This window comes from Protopterus annectens, chromosome 14.part0 (genome assembly GCF_019279795.1).
Source record: "Protopterus annectens isolate FY-2018-M chromosome 14.part0, PAN1.0, whole genome shotgun sequence".
In the NCBI taxonomy this organism is placed as follows: domain Eukaryota; kingdom Metazoa; phylum Chordata; order Ceratodontiformes; family Protopteridae; genus Protopterus; species Protopterus annectens.
Window position 1 is genome coordinate 266,065,705 of NC_056748.1, and position 22,629 is coordinate 266,088,333.

Here is a 22,629-nt window from a genome sequence, read left to right on the forward strand (position 1 = left end):
TCAGCAAAAACAACAGAAGCGTCAGCATGAAAATGGAACTAATTTGAAACAAAGTGTCTCTTTTGTATCTTCTAAGGCAATCAGTAGTATGGGTGAATCAGAAGAAGATACAGCTAACTTTCCTTCATTACCTAGTTTACAAGACCCTGATTATTTACCTAATAATTTTTGGAACCAAAGAGATTACTATACGAGGAAAAGAGGGCGTACAGACAACTACAAAGATGGACAATATTAGAGGTATGATAACCTCCAAAAACGGACTAAATATTGATGTTTGTAATGTACTATTGTCATTGGAAAATGTTGTGGAAAATGTAGGATGTAATGCTATTGTGAATTTATCTGGTCACAGTTTAAGTGAATGTGAAATGGCGGTGTTAGACTGTGGCCTAAAATTTATAACTACAGTACTTCCTAGACAACATGTTACTTGTATAGAAATTTTTCAACTGATACGTAAGCTACATTTGTCTAATTATTTTGATAAAAATGTGTATGTGCAAATAGAAAGTGAACAAAGTGATTCTGAATTAAGTGAAAGTTTATTTACATGTGAGTCTTTTTGTTCAGATAGTGATGAAACAAATGCTTATTGTTTAATAGATACTACAAAAGTACCAGTTAAAAGTACTTTTATTCCACCTTTTAAACCTGAGGGAATTTCTCACTTTTCAGCCATGGTACATCATTCAGTGGATGATCTTTTTTTGAAATTTAAAAGGAATAGAAATGCATTAAATTATAATTTAAGTAAAAGAGAGTGGTCAGCGTTACAAAGTTTGACTAAAAGGAATGATTTAGTCATTAAACCCTCAGACAAGGGGAACAAAATAGTGGTGTCACACTTTTCACAATATTTACAAATGTGCACGAGTCACTTGAATGCAAAAGAAGTGTATAAAATATCGAGTATTGCGGAATATGAATTAACCATAAAAAACTTTAGATATATTATAATGAAAGGTTACAGACTTGGTTATTTGTCTAAAAAAGATGTAGAGGTTAAATTTAACATAGAAAAGTGTACTATGGCTAAATTGTACTGCCTACCTAAGGTTCACAAAGACATAATAAATCCACCAGGTCGCCCTATAGTGGCAGCTACAAATTATTTCTTACACAATATTGGAATTATGCTACATTATTATCTATCTAAATTTGTGATCACTTTAGAGTCTTATATTAAAGACTCTTTTGATTTTTTTTAGATAAAATTAAGCATGTAGATTGGGATGAAGAATGTTTTTGGATAGTGTTGGATGTCAAGAGTTTGTATACCAGTATTAGACATTCTATAGGTTTAAAAGCTCTTGAATTTTTTCTGGGAAATAGCCCTATGTCAAATTATATTATAGAATTAATTTATTTTAGTTTAGTTAATAATTATTTTGAGTTTAATCAGGAAATATATCAACAAATACAGGGCAATGCCATGGGGGCACCATTTGCCCCCATGTATGCCAATTTGGTTATGGGTTACTTTGAAGTTACGTTTTTGTATAGGTTAGAATTTTTTAAAAAGTATGTGACTCATTATTTTAGGTTTATAGATGATTTAATTTTTTATTTAAAGGAGTTAGAGAGTCTATAATTAATTTTGCGAATTTTTGAATTCTAATCAGTTAGGTTTAAAATTTGAAGGCTTACAGAGTGGAAATTCAGTTGTTTTTTTAGATTTAATATTAAAAGGAAATGTGGAACAGAAAAAAATTAACACCAGAATACATAGAACATTTCATGATGGTGGACATTTCCTTGATGGACGTAGCTGCCACCCAGTACATATTATGAATTCTTTACCATATGGGGAATTGTTAAGAGTAAGAAGGCTCTGCAATGAGGCAGACATTTTAGAAAGAGAAATTTTGAACTCTTGTTGGATGTTCAAAAATAGAGGATATACTATGGAAACAATTAGAAAAGCTTTAGAAAAAATTATGTTGCACAGAAATGGATACTAAATGTCAAAATAAATATAATATTAGTTCATTTCATGAAAAATCAGACCAAAAGTGTAACAAAATGTATTTTGTTACATCATATAATGTATTGTCTGATGACATTATAGCAGTTATAAAATATTATTGGCCATTTTTGAGAGAAGGAAGATATAAACTGAACAATATATGTCATTTACCTCTGATTTCTTTTAAGAGAGGTCGTAATTTAAAAGACATGTTAGTTCATGCTAGTTTCTCTTTACCAAGTATTAATATAAGTTATGAAATTGGTAGGGTTGGTACTTGGGCATGTGGCAATTGTTCTGTTTGCCCATTTGTAGTGAAATATTTTGATAAAATTAATGGTATAAAATATAGACCAATAAAGGAATATACTTGTAATACAGTGGGTATTATTTATGCTCTTAAATGCCCATGTCATTTATTTTATATTGGTGAAAGTAAGAGGTCCTTTAAGATCAGACTACAAGAGCATAATCGTGATATATGAAATAAAAAATTAGAAAGCCCTGTAGCTACCCATTTTTATGAAGTACATGGAGGGTCATGTGAAGGTCTAAAAGGTACTATTTTGGAACAAGTTTCAGCTATAAACACTATGTGTTTAAAAAATAAATTACTGTCAAAAGAAGCAGTTTTTATTTTAAAGTATGACACTTTGTTTCCTGGTGGATTAAATCAGAAGTGTAATTGGTAGTTTCTTTTGTAAACTGTTGATGAAATTGGCTAATTGTTTTATTGGTGAATTTTAATGTGATTGATGCATCTTTATAAGAGATATTTTTCTCTGTTTGTATTATCTCCTAGAAGGCTGTTAAGCCGAGGTGCTAGAGAAGTTTTGGTGTGTTTTAATAAAAGGAAAAATCTACTGGCTTTGTCGTTTGGATTTATTCTGTTTTGATAGTGTGGTTTGGGTAATTTTACTTTGATAGTCTGTGCTTCAGCTGAGGGGCTGTCCTGCCTTATATAAGTGGTGCATTTTGTTTTTGTTCTGCTAAATACTTAAGCTTTGGCCAGCTAAGATCTGCCTGCAATCAACTGGACATATAAGTGAATTTAAGTACACTTTTATCTGCACTTTTTTCATATAGTACTGCATTTTGTGTTTTTGTTTCTTACCGAATATTAATCAAAATGAAAATTGTGGCACTCTGTCTCTACAAAGACCTTGTGTTTCTACAGAGATCTTGTTAGAAGTGTAGCTATTGGTAGCAGTGAGGGGTAGTTTCACTTAGATAGTCTGTGCTTCAGCTGAGGGGCTGTCCTGCCTTATATAAGTGGTACATTTTGTTTTTGTCCTGCTAAATTCTTGAACTTTGGCCAGCTAAGATCTGTCTGCAATCAACTGGATGTATAAGTGAATTTAAGTACACTTTTATCTGCACTTTTTTCATATAGTACTGCATTTTGTGTTTTTGTTTCTTACCGAATATTAACTGAACTGAAAATAGTGGCCCTCTGTCTCTACAGAGAGCTTGTGTTTCTACAGAGATCTTGTTAGAAGTGTAGCCATTGATAGCAGTGGGGGTAGGTTCACTTTGATAGTCTGTGCTTCAGCTGAGGGGCTGTCATGCCTTATATAAGTGGTACATTTTGTTTTTGTCCTGCTAAATACTTGAGCTTTGGTCGGCTAAGATCTCAATGCAATCAAATGGACGTATAGGTGAATTTAAGTACACATTTATTTGCACTTTTTTCATATAGTACTGAAGTTTTGTTTTTTTGTTTCTTACTGAATATTAATCGAACTGAAAATTGTGGCTCTCTTTCTCTATAGAGAGCTTGTGTTTCTACAGAGATCCTGTTAGAAGTGTAGCAATTGATAGCAGTGGGGGTAGTTTCACTTTGATAGTCTGTGCTTCAGCTGAGGGGCTGTCCTGCCTTATATAAGTGGTACATTTTGTATTTGTTCTGCTAAATACTTGAGCTTTGGTCAGCTAAGATCTCCCTTCAATCAAATGGATGTTTAAGTGATTTTAAGTTCACTTTTATCTGCACTTTTTTCATATAATACTGCATTTTTGTGTTTTTGTTTCTTACTGAATATTAATTGAACTGAAAATTGTGACTCTCTGTCTCTACAGAGAGCTTGTGTTTCTACAGAGATCTTGTTAGAAGTGTAGCCATTGACAGCAGTGGGGGGTAGTTTCACTTTGATAGTCTGTGCTTCAGCTAAGGGGCTGTCCCGCCTAATATAAGTGGTACATTTTGTTTTTGTTATGATAAATACTTGAACTTTGGCTGGCTAAGATCTGCCTGCAATCAACTGGACGTATAAGTAAATTTAACTACACTTTTTTCTGCACTTTTTTCATATAGTACTTCATTTTGTGTTTTTGTTTCTTACTGAAAATTAATCAAACTGAAAATTGTGGATCTCTGTCTCTACACAGAGCTTGTGTTTCTACAGAGATCTTGTTAGAAGTGTAGCCATTGGTAGCAGTGGGGGGTAGTTTCACTTTAATAGTCTGTGCTTCAGCTGAGGGGCTGTCCTGCCTTATATAAGTGGTACATTTTGTTTTTGTTCTGCTAAATACTTGAGCTTTGGCTGGCTAAGATCTACCTGCAATCAACTGGACGTATAAGTGAATTTAAGTACACTTTTATCTGCACTTTTTTCATATAGTACTGCATTTTGTGTTTTTGTTTCTTACTGAATATCAATCAAACTGATAATTGTGGATCTCTGTCTCTACAGAGACCTTGTGTTTCTACAGAGATCTTGTTATAAGTGTAGCCATTGGTAGCAGTGGGGGGTAGTTTCACTTTAATAGTCTGTGCTTCAGCTGAGGGGCTGTCCTGCCTTATATAAGTGGTACATTTTGTTTTTGTTCTGCTAAATACTTGAGCTTTGGCCAGCTAAGATCTGCCTGCAATCAACTGGACATATAAGTGAATTTAAGTACACTGTTATCTGCACTTTTTTCATATAGTACTGCATTTTGTGTTTTTCTTTCTTACTGAATAGTAATAGAATTGAAAACTGTGGCTCTCTGTCTCTACAGAGAGGTTGTGCTTCTACAGAGATCTTGTTAGAAGTGTAGCCATTGATAGCAGTGGGCGTAGTTTCACTTTGATAGTCTGTGCTTCAGCTGAGGGGCTTTACTGCCTTATATAAGTGGTACATTTTGTTTTTGTTCTGCTAAATACTTGAGCTTTGGCCGGCTAAGATCTGCTTGCAATCAACTGGACATATAAGTGAATTTAAGTACACTTTTATCTGCACTTTTTTCATATAGTACTGCATTTTGTGTTTTTGTATCTTACTGAATATTAATTGAACTGAAAATTGTGGTTCTCTGTCTCTACAGAGAGCTTGTGTTCCTAGAGAGATCTTGTTAGAAGTGTAGCCATTGATAGCAGTGGGAGGTAGTTTCACTTTTGTTTTATTGGTGAATTTTAATGTGATTGATGCATCTTTATAAGAGATATTTTTCTCTGTTTGTATTATCTCCTGGAAGGCTGTTAATTCGAGGCGCTAGAGAGGTTTTATGTGTTTTAATAAAAGGAAAAATCTACTGGCTTTGTCGTTTGGATTTATTCTGTTTCGATAGTGTGGTTTGGATATTTTCATGGCCAGTGACTCTTCCTTTCTACAACTGCCCCATGTGTTTCGGGAAGAAGGAATGGAACGTGGACAAACCACTATGGAACAATTCCTGGGTTCTTCTAGAGATGTTCGAGAAGTGAGAGAAGTGAGAGAAGCGAGAGATATGCAATCTGAAGGTATTCCCGGTTCTAAAAGTAATGAAACTGTTAAAAACTGGTAACGAATTTTGAGAGAAGGGGGTAATAGAAGATCACATAACCCCTTTCAATGTGCAGGTCGGCCTAATGTGGCTAATGTTTCAGTGGAAATTCAGCGATCACTAGATTCTCTTGAAAAAATGTTATTTAAAGAGAATTCATTGCACTTTAATATTTTGAGTCTACAACGATACATTGACCTAGATCTAACACCAAGAGAGTTACGCTTTGTTAAAACACCTACCACCCCTTTTGAGGTTACTGATACTACTGATAAACAATTTGAAGTTAGGTGGGCACAGGTGGCTCACAAATGTGTGACAGAATGGTTACACATTCTTATTGAAAGAGACACTGTGAAACAACGGAAAACTAAGAAAGATATAGAAAGTTGCTGTAATAATTTAACTGCACAATTTAATTCTGAACAGTTTAATTTTAATACTAGGTAGTTATAATGTTAAATTAGAAGAGGTCTCTAATGACATTATAAAAAGGAAAATCAATAAGTTGGAAAGAGACATCCGTGATTACAATAGCGGCTATGCCTTTAAGAAATTAGTTCAGCAAAAACAACAGAAGTGTCAGCATGAAAATGGAACTAATTTGAAACAAAGTGTCTCTTTTGTATCTTCTAAGGCAATCAGTAGTATGGGTGAATCAGAAGAAGATACAGCTAACTTTCCTTCATTACCTAGTTTACAAGACCCTGATTATTTACCTAATAATTTTTGGAACCAAAGAGATTACTATACGAGGAAAAGAGGGCGTACAGACAACTACAAAGATGGACAATATTAGAGGTATGATAACCTCCAAAAACGGACTAAATATTGATGTTTGTAATGTACTATTGTCATTGGAAAATGTTGTGGAAAATGTAGGATGTAATGCTGTTGTGAATTTATCTGGTCACAGTTTAAGTGAATGTGAAATGGCGGTGTTAGACTGTGGCCTAAAATTTATAACTACAGTACTTCCTAGACAACATGTTACTTGTATAGAAATTTTTCAACTGATACGTAAGCTACATTTGTCTAATTATTTTGATAAAAATGTGTATGTGCAAATAGAAAGTGAACAAAGTGAGTCTGAATTAAGTGAAAGTTTATTTACATGTGAGTCTTTTTGTTCAGATAGTGATGAAACAAATGCTTATTGTTTAATAGATACTACAAAAGTACCAGTTAAAAGTACTTTTATTCCACCTTTTAAACCTGAGGGAATTTCTCACTTTTCAGCCATGGTACATCATTCAGTGGATGATCTTTTTTTGAAATTTAAAAGGAATAGAAATGCATTAAATTATAATTTAAGTAAAAGAGAGTGGTCAGCGTTACAAAGTTTGACTAAAAGGAATGATTTAGTCATTAAACCCTCAGACAAGGGGAACAAAATAGTGGTGTTACACTTTTCACAATATTTACAAATGTGCACGAGTCACTTGAATGCAAATGAAGTGTATAAAATATTGAGTATTGCGGAATATGAATTAACCATAAAAAACTTTAGATATATTATAATGAAAGGTTACAGACTTGGTTATTTGTCTAAAAAAGATGTAGAGGTTAAATTTAACATAGAAAAGTGTACTATGGCTAAATTGTACTGCCTACCTAAGGTTCACAAAGACATAATAAATCCACCAGGTCGCCCTATAGTGGCAGCTACAAATTATTTCTTACACAATATTGGAATTATGCTACATTATTATCTATCTAAATTTGTGATCACTTTAGAGTCTTATATTAAAGACTCTTTTGATTTTTTTTAGATAAAATTAAGCATGTAGATTGGGATGAAGAATGTTTTTGGATAGTGTTGGATGTCAAGAGTTTGTATACCAGTATTAGACATTCTATAGGTTTAAAAGCTCTTGAATTTTTTCTGGGAAATAGCCCTATGTCAAATTATATTATAGAATTAATTTATTTTAGTTTAGTTAATAATTATTTTGAGTTTAATCAGGAAATATATCAACAAATACAGGGCACTGCCATGGGGGCACCATTTGCCCCCATGTATGCCAATTTGGTTATGGGTTACTTTGAAGTTACGTTTTTGTATAGGTTAGAATTTTTTAAAAAGTATGTGACTCATTATTTTAGGTTTATAGATGATTTAATTTTTTTATTTAAAGGAGTTAGAGAGTCTATAATTAATTTTGCGATTTTTTGAATTCTAATCAGTTAGGTTTAAAATTTGAAGGCTTACAGAGTGGAAATTCAGTTTTTTTTTAGATTTAATATTAAAAGGAAATGTGGAACAGAAAAAAATTAACACCAGAATACATAGAACATTTCATGATGGTGGACATTTCCTTGATGGACGTAGCTGCCACCCAGTACATATTATGAATTCTTTACCATATGGGGAATTGTTAAGAGTAAGAAGGCTCTGCAATGAGGCAGACATTTTAGAAAGAGAAATTTTGAACTCTTGTTGGATGTTCAAAAATAGAGGATATACTATGGAAACAATTAGAAAAGCTTTAGAAAAAAATATGTTGCACAGAAATGGATACTAAATGTCAAAATAAATATAATATTAGTTCATTTCATGATAAATCAGACCAAAAGTGTAACAAAATGTATTTTGTTACATCATATAATGTATTGTCTGATGACATTATAGCAGTTATAAAATATTATTGGCCATTTTTGAGAGAAGGAAGATATAAACTGAACAATATATGTCATTTACCTCTGATTTCTTTTAAGAGAGGTCGTAATTTAAAAGACATGTTAGTTCATGCTAGTTTCTCTTTACCAAGTATTAATATAAGTTATGAAATTGGTAGGGTTGGTACTTGGGCATGTGGCAATTGTTCTGTTTGCCCATTTGTAGTGAAATATTTTGATAAAATTAATGGTATAAAATATAGACCAATAAAGGAATATACTTGTAATACAGTGGGTATTATTTATGCTCTTAAATGCCCATGTCATTTATTTTATATTGGTGAAAGTAAGAGGTCCTTTAAGATCAGACTACAAGAGCATAATCGTGATATATGAAATAAAAAATTAGAAAGCCCTGTAGCTACCCATTTTATGAAGTACATGGAGGGTCATGTGAAGGTCTAAAAGGTACGATTTTGGCAGAGGTTTCAGCTATAGAGACTATCTGTTTAAGAAATGAATTACTGTCAAAAGAAGCAGTTTTATTTTAAAGTATGACACTTTGTTTCCTGGTGGATTAAATCAGAAGTGTAATTGGTAGTTTCTTTTGTAAACTGTTGATGAAATTGGCTAATTGTTTTATTGGTGAATTTTAATGTGATTGATGCATCTTTATAAGAGATATTTTTCTCTGTTTGTATTATCTCCTAGAAGGCTGTTAAGCCGAGGTGCTAGAGAAGTTTTGGTGTGTTTTAATAAAAGGAAAAATCTACTGGCTTTGTCGTTTGGATTTATTCTGTTTTGATAGTGTGGTTTGGGTAATTTTACTTTGATAGTCTGTGCTTCAGCTGAGGGGCTGTCCTGCCTTATATAAGTGGTGCATTTTGTTTTTGTTCTGCTAAATACTTAAGCTTTGGCCAGCTAAGATCTGCCTGCAATCAACTGGACATATAAGTGAATTTAAGTACACTTTTATCTGCACTTTTTTCATATAGTACTGCATTTTGTGTTTTTGTTTCTTACCGAATATTAATCAAAATGAAAATTGTGGCACTCTGTCTCTACAAAGACCTTGTGTTTCTACAGAGATCTTGTTAGAAGTGTAGCTATTGGTAGCAGTGAGGGGTAGTTTCACTTAGATAGTCTGTGCTTCAGCTGAGGGGCTGTCCTGCCTTATATAAGTGGTACATTTTGTTTTTGTCCTGCTAAATACTTGAACTTTGGCCAGCTAAGATCTGCCTGCAATCAACTGGACGTATAAGTGAATTTAAGTACACTTTTATCTGCACTTTTTTCATATAGTACTGCATTTTGTGTTTTTGTTTCTTACCGAATATTAACTGAACTGAAAATAGTGGCCCTCTGTCTCTACAGAGAGCTTGTGTTTCTACAGAGATCTTGTTAGAAGTGTAGCCACTGATAGCAGTGGGGGTAGGTTCACTTTGATAGTCTGTGCTTCAACTGAGGGGCTGTCATGCCTTATATAAGTGGTACATTTTGTTTTTGTCCTGCTAAATACTTGAGCTTTGGTCGGCTAAGATCTCAATGCAATCAAATGGACGTATAGGTGAATTTAAGTACACATTTATTTGCACTTTTTTCATATAGTACTGAAGTTTTGTTTTTTTGTTTCCTACTGAATATTAATCGAACTGAAAATTGTGGCTCTCTTTCTCTATAGAGAGCTTGTGTTTCTACAGAGATCCTGTTAGAAGTGTAGCAATTGATAGCAGTGGGGGTAGTTTCACTTTGATAGTCTGTGCTTCAGCTGAGGGGCTGTCCTGCCTTATATAAGTGGTACATTTTGTATTTGTTCTGCTAAATACTTGAGCTTTGGTCAGCTAAGATCTCCCTTCAATCAAATGGATGTTTAAGTGATTTTAAGTTCACTTTTATCTGCACTTTTTTCATATAATACTGCATTTTTGTGTTTTTGTTTCTTACTGAATATTAATTGAACTGAAAATTGTGACTCTCTGTCTCTACAGAGAGCTTGTGTTTCTACAGAGATCTTGTTAGAAGTGTAGCCATTGACAGCAGTGGGGGGTAGTTTCACTTTGATAGTCTGTGCTTCAGCTAAGGGGCTGTCCCGCCTAATATAAGTGGTACATTTTGTTTTTGTTATGATAAATACTTGAACTTTGGCTGGCTAAGATCTGCCTGCAATCAACTGGACGTATAAGTAAATTTAACTACACTTTTTTCTGCACTTTTTTCATATAGTACTTCATTTTGTGTTTTTGTTTCTTACTGAAAATTAATCAAACTGAAAATTGTGGATCTCTGTCTCTACACAGAGCTTGTGTTTCTACAGAGATCTTGTTAGAAGTGTAGCCATTGGTAGCAGTGGGGGGTAGTTTCACTTTAATAGTCTGTGCTTCAGCTGAGGGGCTGTCCTGCCTTATATAAGTGGTACATTTTGTTTTTGTTCTGCTAAATACTTGAGCTTTGGCTGGCTAAGATCTACCTGCAATCAACTGGACGTATAAGTGAATTTAAGTACACTTTTATCTGCACTTTTTTCATATAGTACTGCATTTTGTGTTTTTGTTTCTTACTGAATATCAATCAAACTGATAATTGTGGATCTCTGTCTCTACAGAGACCTTGTGTTTCTACAGAGATCTTGTTATAAGTGTAGCCATTGGTAGCAGTGGGGGGTAGTTTCACTTTAATAGTCTGTGCTTCAGCTGAGGGGCTGTCCTGCCTTATATAAGTGGTACATTTTGTTTTGTTCTGCTAAATACTTGAGCTTTGGCCAGCTAAGATCTGCCTGCAATCAACTGGACATATAAGTGAATTTAAGTACACTGTTATCTGCACTTTTTTCATATAGTACTGCATTTTGTGTTTTCTTTCTTACTGAATAGTAATAGAATTGAAAACTGTGGCTCTCTGTCTCTACAGAGAGGTTGTGCTTCTACAGAGATCTTGTTAGAAGTGTAGCCATTGATAGCAGTGGGCGTAGTTTCACTTTGATAGTCTGTGCTTCAGCTGAGGGCTTTACTGCCTTATATAAGTGGAACATTTTGTTTTGTTCTGCTAAATACTTGAGCTTTGGCCGGCTAAGATCTGCTTGCAATCAACTGGACATATAAGTGAATTTAAGTACACTTTTATCTGCACTTTTTTCATATAGTACTGCATTTTGTGTTTTTGTATCTTACTGAATATTAATTGAACTGAAAATTGTGGTTCTCTGTCTCTACAGAGAGCTTGTGTTCCTAGAGATCTTGTTAGAAGTGTAGCCATTGATAGCAGTGGGAGGTAGTTTCACTTTTGTTTTATTGGTGAATTTTAATGTGATTGATGCATCTTTATAAGAGATATTTTTCTCTGTTTGTATTATCTCCTGGAAGGCTGTTAATTCGAGGCGCTAGAGAGGTTTTATGTGTTTTAATAAAAGGAAAAATCTACTGGCTTTGTCGTTTGGATTTATTCTGTTTCGATAGTGTGGTTTGGATATTTTCATGGCCAGTGACTCTTCCTTTCTACAACTGCCCCATGTGTTTGGGAAGAAGGAATGGAACGTGGACAAACCACTATGGAACAATTCCTGGGTTCTTCTAGAGATGTTCGAGAAGTGAGAGAAGTGAGAGAAGCGAGAGATATGCAATCTGAAGGTATTCCCGGTTCTAAAAGTAATGAAACTGTTAAAAACTGGTAACGAATTTTGAGAGAAGGGGGTAATAGAAGATCACATAACCCCTTTCAATGTGCAGGTCGGCCTAATGTGGCTAATGTTTCAGTGGAAATTCAGCGATCACTAGATTCTCTTGAAAAAATGTTATTTAAAGAGAATTCATTGCACTTTAATATTTTGAGTCTACAACGATACATTGACCTAGATCTAACACCAAGAGAGTTACGCTTTGTTAAAACACCTACCACCCCTTTTGAGGTTACTGATACTACTGATAAACAATTTGAAGTTAGGTGGGCACAGGTGGCTCACAAATGTGTGACAGAATGGTTACACATTCTTATTGAAAGAGACACTGTGAAACAACGGAAAACTAAGAAAGATATAGAAAGTTGCTGTAATAATTTAACTGCACAATTTAATTCTGAACAGTTTAATTTTAATACTAGGTAGTTATAATGTTAAATTAGAAGAGGTCTCTAATGACATTATAAAAGGAAAATCAATAAGTTGGAAAGAGACATCCGTGATTACAATAGCGGCTATGCCTTTAAGAAATTAGTTCAGCAAAAACAACAGAAGCGTCAGCATGAAAATGGAACTAATTTGAAACAAAGTGTCTCTTTTGTATCTTCTAAGGCAATCAGTAGTATGGGTGAATCAGAAGAAGATACAGCTAACTTTCCTTCATTACCTAGTTTGCAAGACCCTGATTATTTACCTAATAATTTTTGGAACCAAAGAGATTACTATACGAGGAAAAGAGGGCGTACAGACAACTACAAAGATGGACAATATTAGAGGTATGATAACCTCCAAAAACGGACTAAATATTGATGTTTGTAATGTACTATTGTCATTGGAAAATGTTGTGGAAAATGTAGGATGTAATGCTGTTGTGAATTTATCTGGTCACAGTTTAAGTGAATGTGAAATGGCGGTGTTAGACTGTGGCCTAAAATTTATAACTACAGTACTTCCTAGACAACATGTTACTTGTATAGAAATTTTTCAACTGATACGTAAGCTACATTTGTCTAATTATTTTGATAAAAATGTGTATGTGCAAATAGAAAGTGAACAAAGTGAGTCTGAATTAAGTGAAAGTTTATTTACATGTGAGTCTTTTTGTTCAGATAGTGATGAAACAAATGCTTATTGTTTAATAGATACTACAAAAGTACCAGTTAAAAGTACTTTTATTCCACCTTTTAAACCTGAGGGAATTTCTCACTTTTCAGCCATGGTACATCATTCAGTGGATGATCTTTTTTTGAAATTTAAAAGGAATAGAAATGCATTAAATTATAATTTAAGTAAAAGAGTGGTCAGCGTTACAAAGTTTGACTAAAAGGAATGATTTAGTCATTAAACCCTCAGACAAGGGGAACAAAATAGTGGTGTTACACTTTTCACAATATTTACAAATGTGCAAGTCACTTGAATGCAAATGAAGTGTATAAAATATTGAGTATTTGAATATGAATTAACCATAAAAAACTTTAGATATATTATAATGAAAGGTTACAGACTTGGTTATTTGTCTAAAAAAGATGTAGAGGTTAAATTTAACATAGAAAAGTGTACTATGGCTAAATTGTACTGCCTACCTAAGGTTCACAAAGACATAATAAATCCACCAGGTAAGCCCTATAGTGGCAGCTACAAATTATTTCTTACACAATATTGGAATTATGCTACATTATTATCTATCTAAATTTGTGATCACTTTAGAGTCTTATATTAAAGACTCTTTTGATTTTTTTTAGATAAAATTAAGCATGTAGATTGGGATGAAGAATGTTTTTGGATAGTGTTGGATGTCAAGAGTTTGTATACCAGTATTAGACATTCTATAGGTTTAAAAGCTCTTGAATTTTTTCTGGGAAATAGCCCTATGTCAAATTATATTATAGAATTAATTTATTTTAGTTTAGTTAATAATTATTTTGAGTTTAATCAGGAAATATATCAACAAATACAGGGCACTGCCATGGGGGCACCATTTGCCCCCATGTATGCCAATTTGGTTATGGGTTACTTTGAAGTTACGTTTTTGTATAGGTTAGAATTTTTTAAAAAGTATGTGACTCATTATTTTAGGTTTATAGATGATTTAATTTTTTTATTTAAAGGAGTTAGAGAGTCTATAATTAATTTTTCGATTTTTTGAATTCTAATCAGTTAGGTTTAAAATTTGAAGGCTTACAGAGTGGAAATTCAGTTTTTTTTTAGATTTAATATTAAAAGGAAATGTGGAACAGAAAAAAATTAACACCAGAATACATAGAACATTTCATGATGGTGGACATTTCCTTGATGGACGTAGCTGCCACCCAGTACATATTATGAATTCTTTACCATATGGGGAATTGTTAAGAGTAAGAAGGCTCTGCAATGAGGCAGACATTTTAGAAAGAGAAATTTTGAACTCTTGTTGGATGTTCAAAAATAGAGGATATACTATGGAAACAATTAGAAAAGCTTTAGAAAAAATATGTTGCACAGAAATGGATACTAAATGTCAAAATAAATATAATATTAGTTCATTTCATGAAAAATCAGACCAAAAGTGTAACAAAATGTATTTTGTTACATCATATAATGTATTGTCTGATGACATTATAGCAGTTATAAAATATTATTGGCCATTTTTGAGAGAAGGAAGATATAAACTGAACAATATATGTCATTTACCTCTGATTTCTTTTAAGAGAGGTCGTAATTTAAAAGACATGTTAGTTCATGCTAGTTTCTCTTTACCAAGTATTAATATAAGTTATGAAATTGGTAGGGTTGGTACTTGGGCATGTGGCAATTGTTCTGTTTGCCCATTTGTAGTGAAATATTTTGATAAAATTAATGGTATAAAATATAGACCAATAAAGGAATATACTTGTAATACAGTGGGTATTATTTATGCTCTTAAATGCCCATGTCATTTATTTTATATTGGTGAAAGTAAGAGGTCCTTTAAGATCAGACTACAAGAGCATAATCGTGATATATGAAATAAAAATTAGAAAGCCCTGTAGCTACCCATTTTATGAAGTACATGGAGGGTCATGTGAAGGTCTAAAAGGTACTATTTTGGAACAAGTTTCAGCTATAAACACTATGTGTTTAAAAATAAATTACTGTCAAAAGAAGCAGTTTTATTTTAAAGTATGACACTTTGTTTCCTGGTGGATTAAATCAGAAGTGTAATTGGTAGTTTCTTTTGTAAACTGTTGATGAAATTGGCTAATTGTTTTATTGGTGAATTTTAATGTGATTGATGCATCTTTATAAGAGATATTTTTCTCTGTTTGTATTATCTCCTAGAAGGCTGTTAAGCCGAGGTGCTAGAGAAGTTTTGGTGTGTTTTAATAAAAGGAAAAATCTACTGGCTTTGTCGTTTGGATTTATTCTGTTTTGATAGTGTGGTTTGGGTAATTTTACTTTGATAGTCTGTGCTTCAGCTGAGGGGCTGTCCTGCCTTATATAAGTGGTGCATTTTGTTTTTGTTCTGCTAAATACTTAAGCTTTGGCCAGCTAAGATCTGCCTGCAATCAACTGGACATATAAGTGAATTTAAGTACACTTTTATCTGCACTTTTTTCATATAGTACTGCATTTTGTGGTTTTGTTTCTTACCGAATATTAATCAAAATGAAAATTGTGGCACTCTGTCTCTACAAAGACCTTGTGTTTCTACAGAGATCTTGTTAGAAGTGTAGCTATTGGTAGCAGTGAAGGGTAGTTTCACTTAGATAGTCTGTGCTTCAGCTGAGGGGCTGTCCTGCCTTATATAAGTGGTACATTTTGTTTTTGTCCTGCTAAATACTTGAACTTTGGCCAGCTAAGATCTGCCTGCAATCAACTGGACGTATAAGTGAATTTAAGTACACTTTTATCTGCACTTTTTTCATATAGTACTGCATTTTGTGTTTTTGTTTCTTACGAATATTAACTGAACTGAAAATAGTGGCCCTCTGTCTCTACAGAGAGCTTGTGTTTCTACAGAGATCTTGTTAGAAGTGTAGCCATTGATAGCAGTGGGGGTAGGTTCACTTTGATAGTCTGTGCTTCAACTGAGGGGCTGTCATGCCTTATATAAGTGGTACATTTTGTTTTTGTCCTGCTAAATACTTGAGCTTTGGTCGGCTAAGATCTCAATGCAATCAAATGGACGTATAGGTGAATTTAAGTACACATTTATTTGCACTTTTTTCATACAGTACTGAAGTTTTGTTTTTTTGTTTCCTACTGAATATTAATCGAACTGAAAATTGTGGCTCTCTTTCTCTATAGAGAGCTTGTGTTTCTACAGAGATCCTGTTAGAAGTGTAGCAATTGATAGCAGTGGGGGTAGTTTCACTTTGATAGTCTGTGCTTCAGCTGAGGGCCTGTCTTGCCTTATATAAGTGGTATTTTTTGTTTTTGTTCTGCTAAATACTTGAGCTTTGGTCAGCTAAGATCTCCCTTCAATCAAATGGATGTTTAAGTGAATTTAAGTACACTTTTATCTGCACTTTTTTCATATACTACTGCATTTTGTGTTTCTGTTTCTTACTGAATATTAATTGAACTGAAAATTGTGACTCTCTGTCTCTGCAGAGAGATTGTGTTTCTACAGAGATCTTGTTAGAAGTGTAGCCATTGATAACAGTGAGGAGTAGTTTCACTTTGATAGTCTGTGCTTCAGCTGAGGGGCTGTCCTGCCTTATATAAGTGGTACATTTTGTTTTTGTTCTGTTAAATACTTGAGCTTTGGCCGGCTAAGATCTGCCTGCAATCAACTGGACACATAAGTGAATTTAAGTACACTTTTATCTGCACTTTTTTCATATATTACTGCATTTTGTGTTTTTGTTTCTTACTGAATAGTAATAGAATTGAAAACTGTGGCTCTCTGTCTCTACAGAGAGGTTGTGCTTCTACAGAGATCTTGTTAGAAGTGTAGCCATTGATAGCAGTGGGCGTAGTTTCACTTTGATAGTCTGTGCTTCAGCTGAAGGGCTTTACTGCCTTATATAAGTGGTACATTTTGTTTTTGTTCTGCTAAATACTTGAGCTTTGGCCGGCTAAGATCTGCTTGCAATCAACTGGACATATAAGTGAATTTAAGTACACTTTTATCTGCACTTTCTTCATATAGTACTGCAGTTTTGTTTTTTTGTTTCCTACTGAATATTAATCGAACTGAAAATTGTGCCTCTCTGTCTCTACATAGAGATGGGTTTCTACAGCGATCTTGTTAGAAGTGTTGCCATTAATAGCAGTGGGGGGTAGTTTCACTTTGATAGTCTGTGCTTCAGCTGAGGGGCTGTCCTGCCTTATATAAGTGGTATATTTAGTTTTTTGTTCTGCTAAATACTTGAGCTTTGGCCAGCTAAGATCTGCCTGCAATCAACTGGACGTATAAGTGAATTTAAGCACACTTTTTTCTGCACTTTTTTCATATAGTACTGCATTTTGTGTTTTGTTTCTTACTGAATAGTAATCGAACTGAAAACTGTGGCTCTCTGTCTCTACAGAGAGCTTGTGTTTCTTCAGAGATCTTGTTAGAAGTGTAGCCATTGGTAGCAGTGGGGGGTAGTTTCACTTTGATAGTCTGTGCTTCAGCTGAGGGGCTGTCCTGCCTTATATAAGTGGTGCATTTTGTTTTTGTTCTGCTAAATACTTGAGCTTTGGCCAGCTAAGATCTCAATGCAATCAAATGGACGTATAGGTGAATTTAAGTACACATTTATTTGCACTTTTTTCATATAGTACTGAAGTTTTGTTTTTTTGTTTCCTACTGAATATTAATCGAACTGAAAATTGTGGCTCTCTTTCTCTATAGAGAGCTTGTGTTTCTACAGAGATCCTGTTAGAAGTGTAGCAATTGATAGCAGTGGGGGTAGTTTCACTTTGATAGTCTGTGCTTCAGCTGAGGGGCTGTCCTGCCTTATATAAGTGGTACATTTTGTATTTGTTCTGCTAAATACTTGAGCTTTGGTCAGCTAAGATCTCCCTTCAATCAAATGGATGTTTAAGTGATTTTAAGTTCACTTTTATCTGCACTTTTTTCATATAATACTGCATTTTTGTGTTTTTGTTTCTTACTGAATATTAATTGAACTGAAAATTGTGACTCTCTGTCTCTACAGAGAGCTTGTGTTTCTACAGAGATCTTGTTAGAAGTGTAGCCATTGACAGCAGTGGGGGGTAGTTTCACTTTGATAGTCTGTGCTTCAGCTAAGGGGCTGTACCGCCTAATATATGTGGTACATTTTGTTTTTGTTATGATAAATACTTGAACTTTGGCTGGCTAAGATCTGCCTGCAATCAACTGGACGTATAAGTAAATTTAACTACACTTTTTTCTGCACTTTTTTCATATAGTACTTCATTTTGTGTTTTTGTTTCTTACTGAAAATTAATCAAACTGAAAATTGTGGATCTCTGTCTCTACACAGAGCTTGTGTTTCTACAGAGATCTTGTTAGAAGTGTAGCCATTGGTAGCAGTGGGGGGTAGTTTCACTTTAATAGTCTGTGCTTCAGCTGAGGGGCTGTCCTGCCTTATATAAGTGGTACATTTTGTTTTTGTTCTGCTAAATACTTGAGCTTTGGCTGGCTAAGATCTACCTGCAATCAACTGGACGTATAAGTGAATTTAAGTACACTTTTATCTGCACTTTTTTCATATAGTACTGCATTTTGTGTTTTTGTTTCTTACTGAATATCAATCAAACTGATAATTGTGGATCTCTGTCTCTACAGAGACCTTGTGTTTCTACAGAGATCTTGTTATAAGTGTAGCCATTGGTAGCAGTGGGGGGTAGTTTCACTTTAATAGTCTGTGCTTCAGCTGAGGGGCTGTCCTGCCTTATATAAGTGGTACATTTTGTTTTTGTTCTGCTAAATACTTGAGCTTTGGCCAGCTAAGATCTGCCTGCAATCAACTGGACATATAAGTGAATTTAAGTACACTGTTATCTGCACTTTTTTCATATAGTACTGCATTTTGTGTTTTTCTTTCTTACTGAATAGTAATAGAATTGAAAACTGTGGCTCTCTGTCTCTACAGAGAGGTTGTGCTTCTACAGAGATCTTGTTAGAAGTGTAGCCATTGATAGCAGTGGGAGGTAGTTTCACTTTGATAGTCTGTGCTTCAGCTGAGGGGCTTTACTGCCTTATATAAGTGGTACATTTTGTTTTTGTTCTGCTAAATACTTGAGCTTTGGCCGGCTAAGATCTGCTTGCAATCAACTGGACATATAAGTGAATTTAAGTACACTTTTATCTGCACTTTTTCATATAATACTGCATTTTGTGTTTTGTATCTTACTGAATATTAATTGAACTGAAAATTGTGGTTCTCTGTCTCTACAGAGAGCTTGTGTTCCTAGAGATCTTGTTAGAAGTGTAGCCATTGATAGCAGTGGGAGGTAGTTTCACTTTTGTTTTATTGGTGAATTTTAATGTGATTGATGCATCTTTATAAGAGATATTTTTCTCTGTTTGTATTATCTCCTGGAAGGCTGTTAATTGAGGCTAGAGAGGTTTTATGTGTTTTAATAAAAGGAAAAATCTACTGGCTTTGTCGTTTGGATTTATTCTGTTTCGATAGTGTGGTTTGGATATTTTCATGGCCAGTGACTCTTCCTTTCTACAACTGCCCCATGTGTTTCGAAGAAGGAATGGAACGTGGACAAACCACTATGGAACAATTCCTGGGTTCTTCTAGAGATGTTAGAAGTGAGAGAAGTGAGAGAAGCGAGATATGCAATCTGAAGGTATTCCGGTTCTAAAAGTAATGAAACTGTTAAAACTGGTAGCAATTTTGAGAGAAGGGGGTAATAGAAGATCACATAACCCCTTTCAATGTGCAGGTCGGCCTAATGTGGCTAATGTTTCAGTGGAAATTCAGCGATCACTAGATTCTCTTGAAAAATGTTATTTAAAGAGAATTCATTGCACTTTAATATTTTGAGTCTACAACGATACATTGACCTAGATCTAACACCAAGAGAGTTACGCTTTGTTAAAACACCTACCACCCCTTTTGAGGTTACTGATACTACTGATAAACAATTTGAAGTTAGGTGGGCACAGGTGGCTCACAAATGTGTGACAGAATGGTTACACATTCTTATTGAAAGAGACACTGTGAAACAACGGAAAACTAAGAAAGATATAGAAAGTTGCTGTAATAATTTAACTGCACAATTTAATTCTGAACAGTTTAATTTTAATACTAGGTAGTTATAATGTTAAATTAGAAGAGGTCTCTAATGACATTATAAAAAGGAAAATCAATAAGTTGGAAAGAGACATCCGTGATTACAATAGCGGCTATGCCTTTAAGAAATTAGTTCAGCAAAAACAACAGAAGCGTCAGCATGAAAATGGAACTAATTTGAAACAAAGTGTCTCTTTTGTATCTTCTAAGGCAATCAGTAGTATGGGTGAATCAGAAGAAGATACAGCTAACTTTCCTTCATTACCTAGTTTGCAAGACCCTGATTATTTACCTAATAATTTTTGGAACCAAAGAGATTACTATCTGAGGAAAAGAGGCGTACAGACAACTACAAAGATGGACAATATTAGAGGTATGATAACCTCCAAAACGGACTAAATATTGATGTTTGTAATGTACTATTGTCATTGGAAAATGTTGTGGAAAATGTAGGATGTAATGCTGTTGTGAATTTATCTGGTCACAGTTTAAGTGAATGTGAAATGGCGGTGTTAGACTGTGGCCTAAAATTTATAACTACAGTACTTCCTAGACAACATGTTACTTGTATAGAAATTTTTCAACTGATACGTAAGCTACATTTGTCTAATTATTTTGATAAAAATGTGTATGTGCAAATAGAAAGTGAACAAAGTGAGTCTGAATTAAGTGAAAGTTTATTTACATGTGAGTCTTTTTGTTCAGATAGTGATGAAACAAATGCTTATTGTTTAATAGATACTACAAAAGTACCAGTTAAAAGTACTTTTATTCCACCTTTTAAACCTGAGGGAATTTCTCACTTTTCAGCCATGGTACATCATTCAGTGGATGATCTTTTTTTGAAATTTAAAAGGAATAGAAATGCATTAAATTATAATTTAAGTAAAAGAGAGTGGTCAGCGTTACAAAGTTTGACTAAAAGGAATGATTTAGTCATTAAACCCTCAGACAAGGGGAACAAAATAGTGGTGTTACACTTTTCACAATATTTACAAATGTGCACGAGTCACTTGAATGCAAATGAAGTGTATAAAATATTGAGTATTGCGGAATATGAATTAACCATAAAAAACTTTAGATATATTATAATGAAAGGTTACAGACTTGGTTATTTGTCTAAAAAAGATGTAGAGGTTAAATTTAACATAGAAAAGTGTACTATGGCTAAATTGTACTGCCTACCTAAGGTTCACAAAGACATAATAAATCCACCAGGTAAGCCCTATAGTGGCAGCTACAAATTATTTCTTACACAATATTGGAATTATGCTACATTATTATCTATCTAAATTTGTGATCACTTTAGAGTCTTATATTAAAGACTCTTTTGATTTTTTTTAGATAAAATTAAGCATGTAGATTGGGATGAAGAATGTTTTTGGATAGTGTTGGATGTCAAGAGTTTGTATACCAGTATTAGACATTCTATAGGTTTAAAAGCTCTTGAATTTTTTCTGGGAAATAGCCCTATGTCAAATTATATTATAGAATTAATTTATTTTAGTTTAGTTAATAATTATTTTGAGTTTAATCAGGAAATATATCAACAAATACAGGGCACTGCCATGGGGCACCATTTGCCCCATGTATGCAATTGGTTATGGGTTACTTTGAAGTTACGTTTTTGTATAGGTTAGAATTTTTTAAAAAGTATGTGACTCATTATTTTAGGTTTATAGATGATTTAATTTTTTTATTTAAAGGAGTTAGAGAGTCTATAATTAATTTTGCGATTTTTTGAATTCTAATCAGTTAGGTTTAAAATTTGAAGGCTTACAGAGTGGAAATTCAGTTTTTTTTTAGATTTAATATTAAAAGGAAATGTGGAACAGAAAAAAATTAACACCAGAATACATAGAACATTTCATGATGGTGGACATTTCCTTGATGGACGTAGCTGCCACCCAGTACATATTATGAATTCTTTACCATATGGGGAATTGTTAAGAGTAAGAAGGCTCTGCAATGAGGCAGACATTTTAGAAAGAGAAATTTTGAACTCTTGTTGGATGTTCAAAAATAGAGGATATACTATGGAAACAATTAGAAAAGCTTTAGAAAAAAATATGTTGCACAGAAATGGATACTAAATGTCAAAATAAATATAATATTAGTTCATTTCATGAAAAATCAGACCAAAAGTGTAACAAAATGTATTTTGTTACATCATATAATGTATTGTCTGATGACATTATAGCAGTTATAAAATATTATTGGCCATTTTTGAGAGAAGGAAGATATAAACTGAACAATATATGTCATTTACCTCTGATTTCTTTTAAGAGAGGTCGTAATTTAAAAGACATGTTAGTTCATGCTAGTTTCTCTTTACCAAGTATTAATATAAGTTATGAAATTGGTAGGGTTGGTACTTGGGCATGTGGCAATTGTTCTGTTTGCCCATTTGTAGTGAAATATTTTGATAAAATTAATGGTATAAA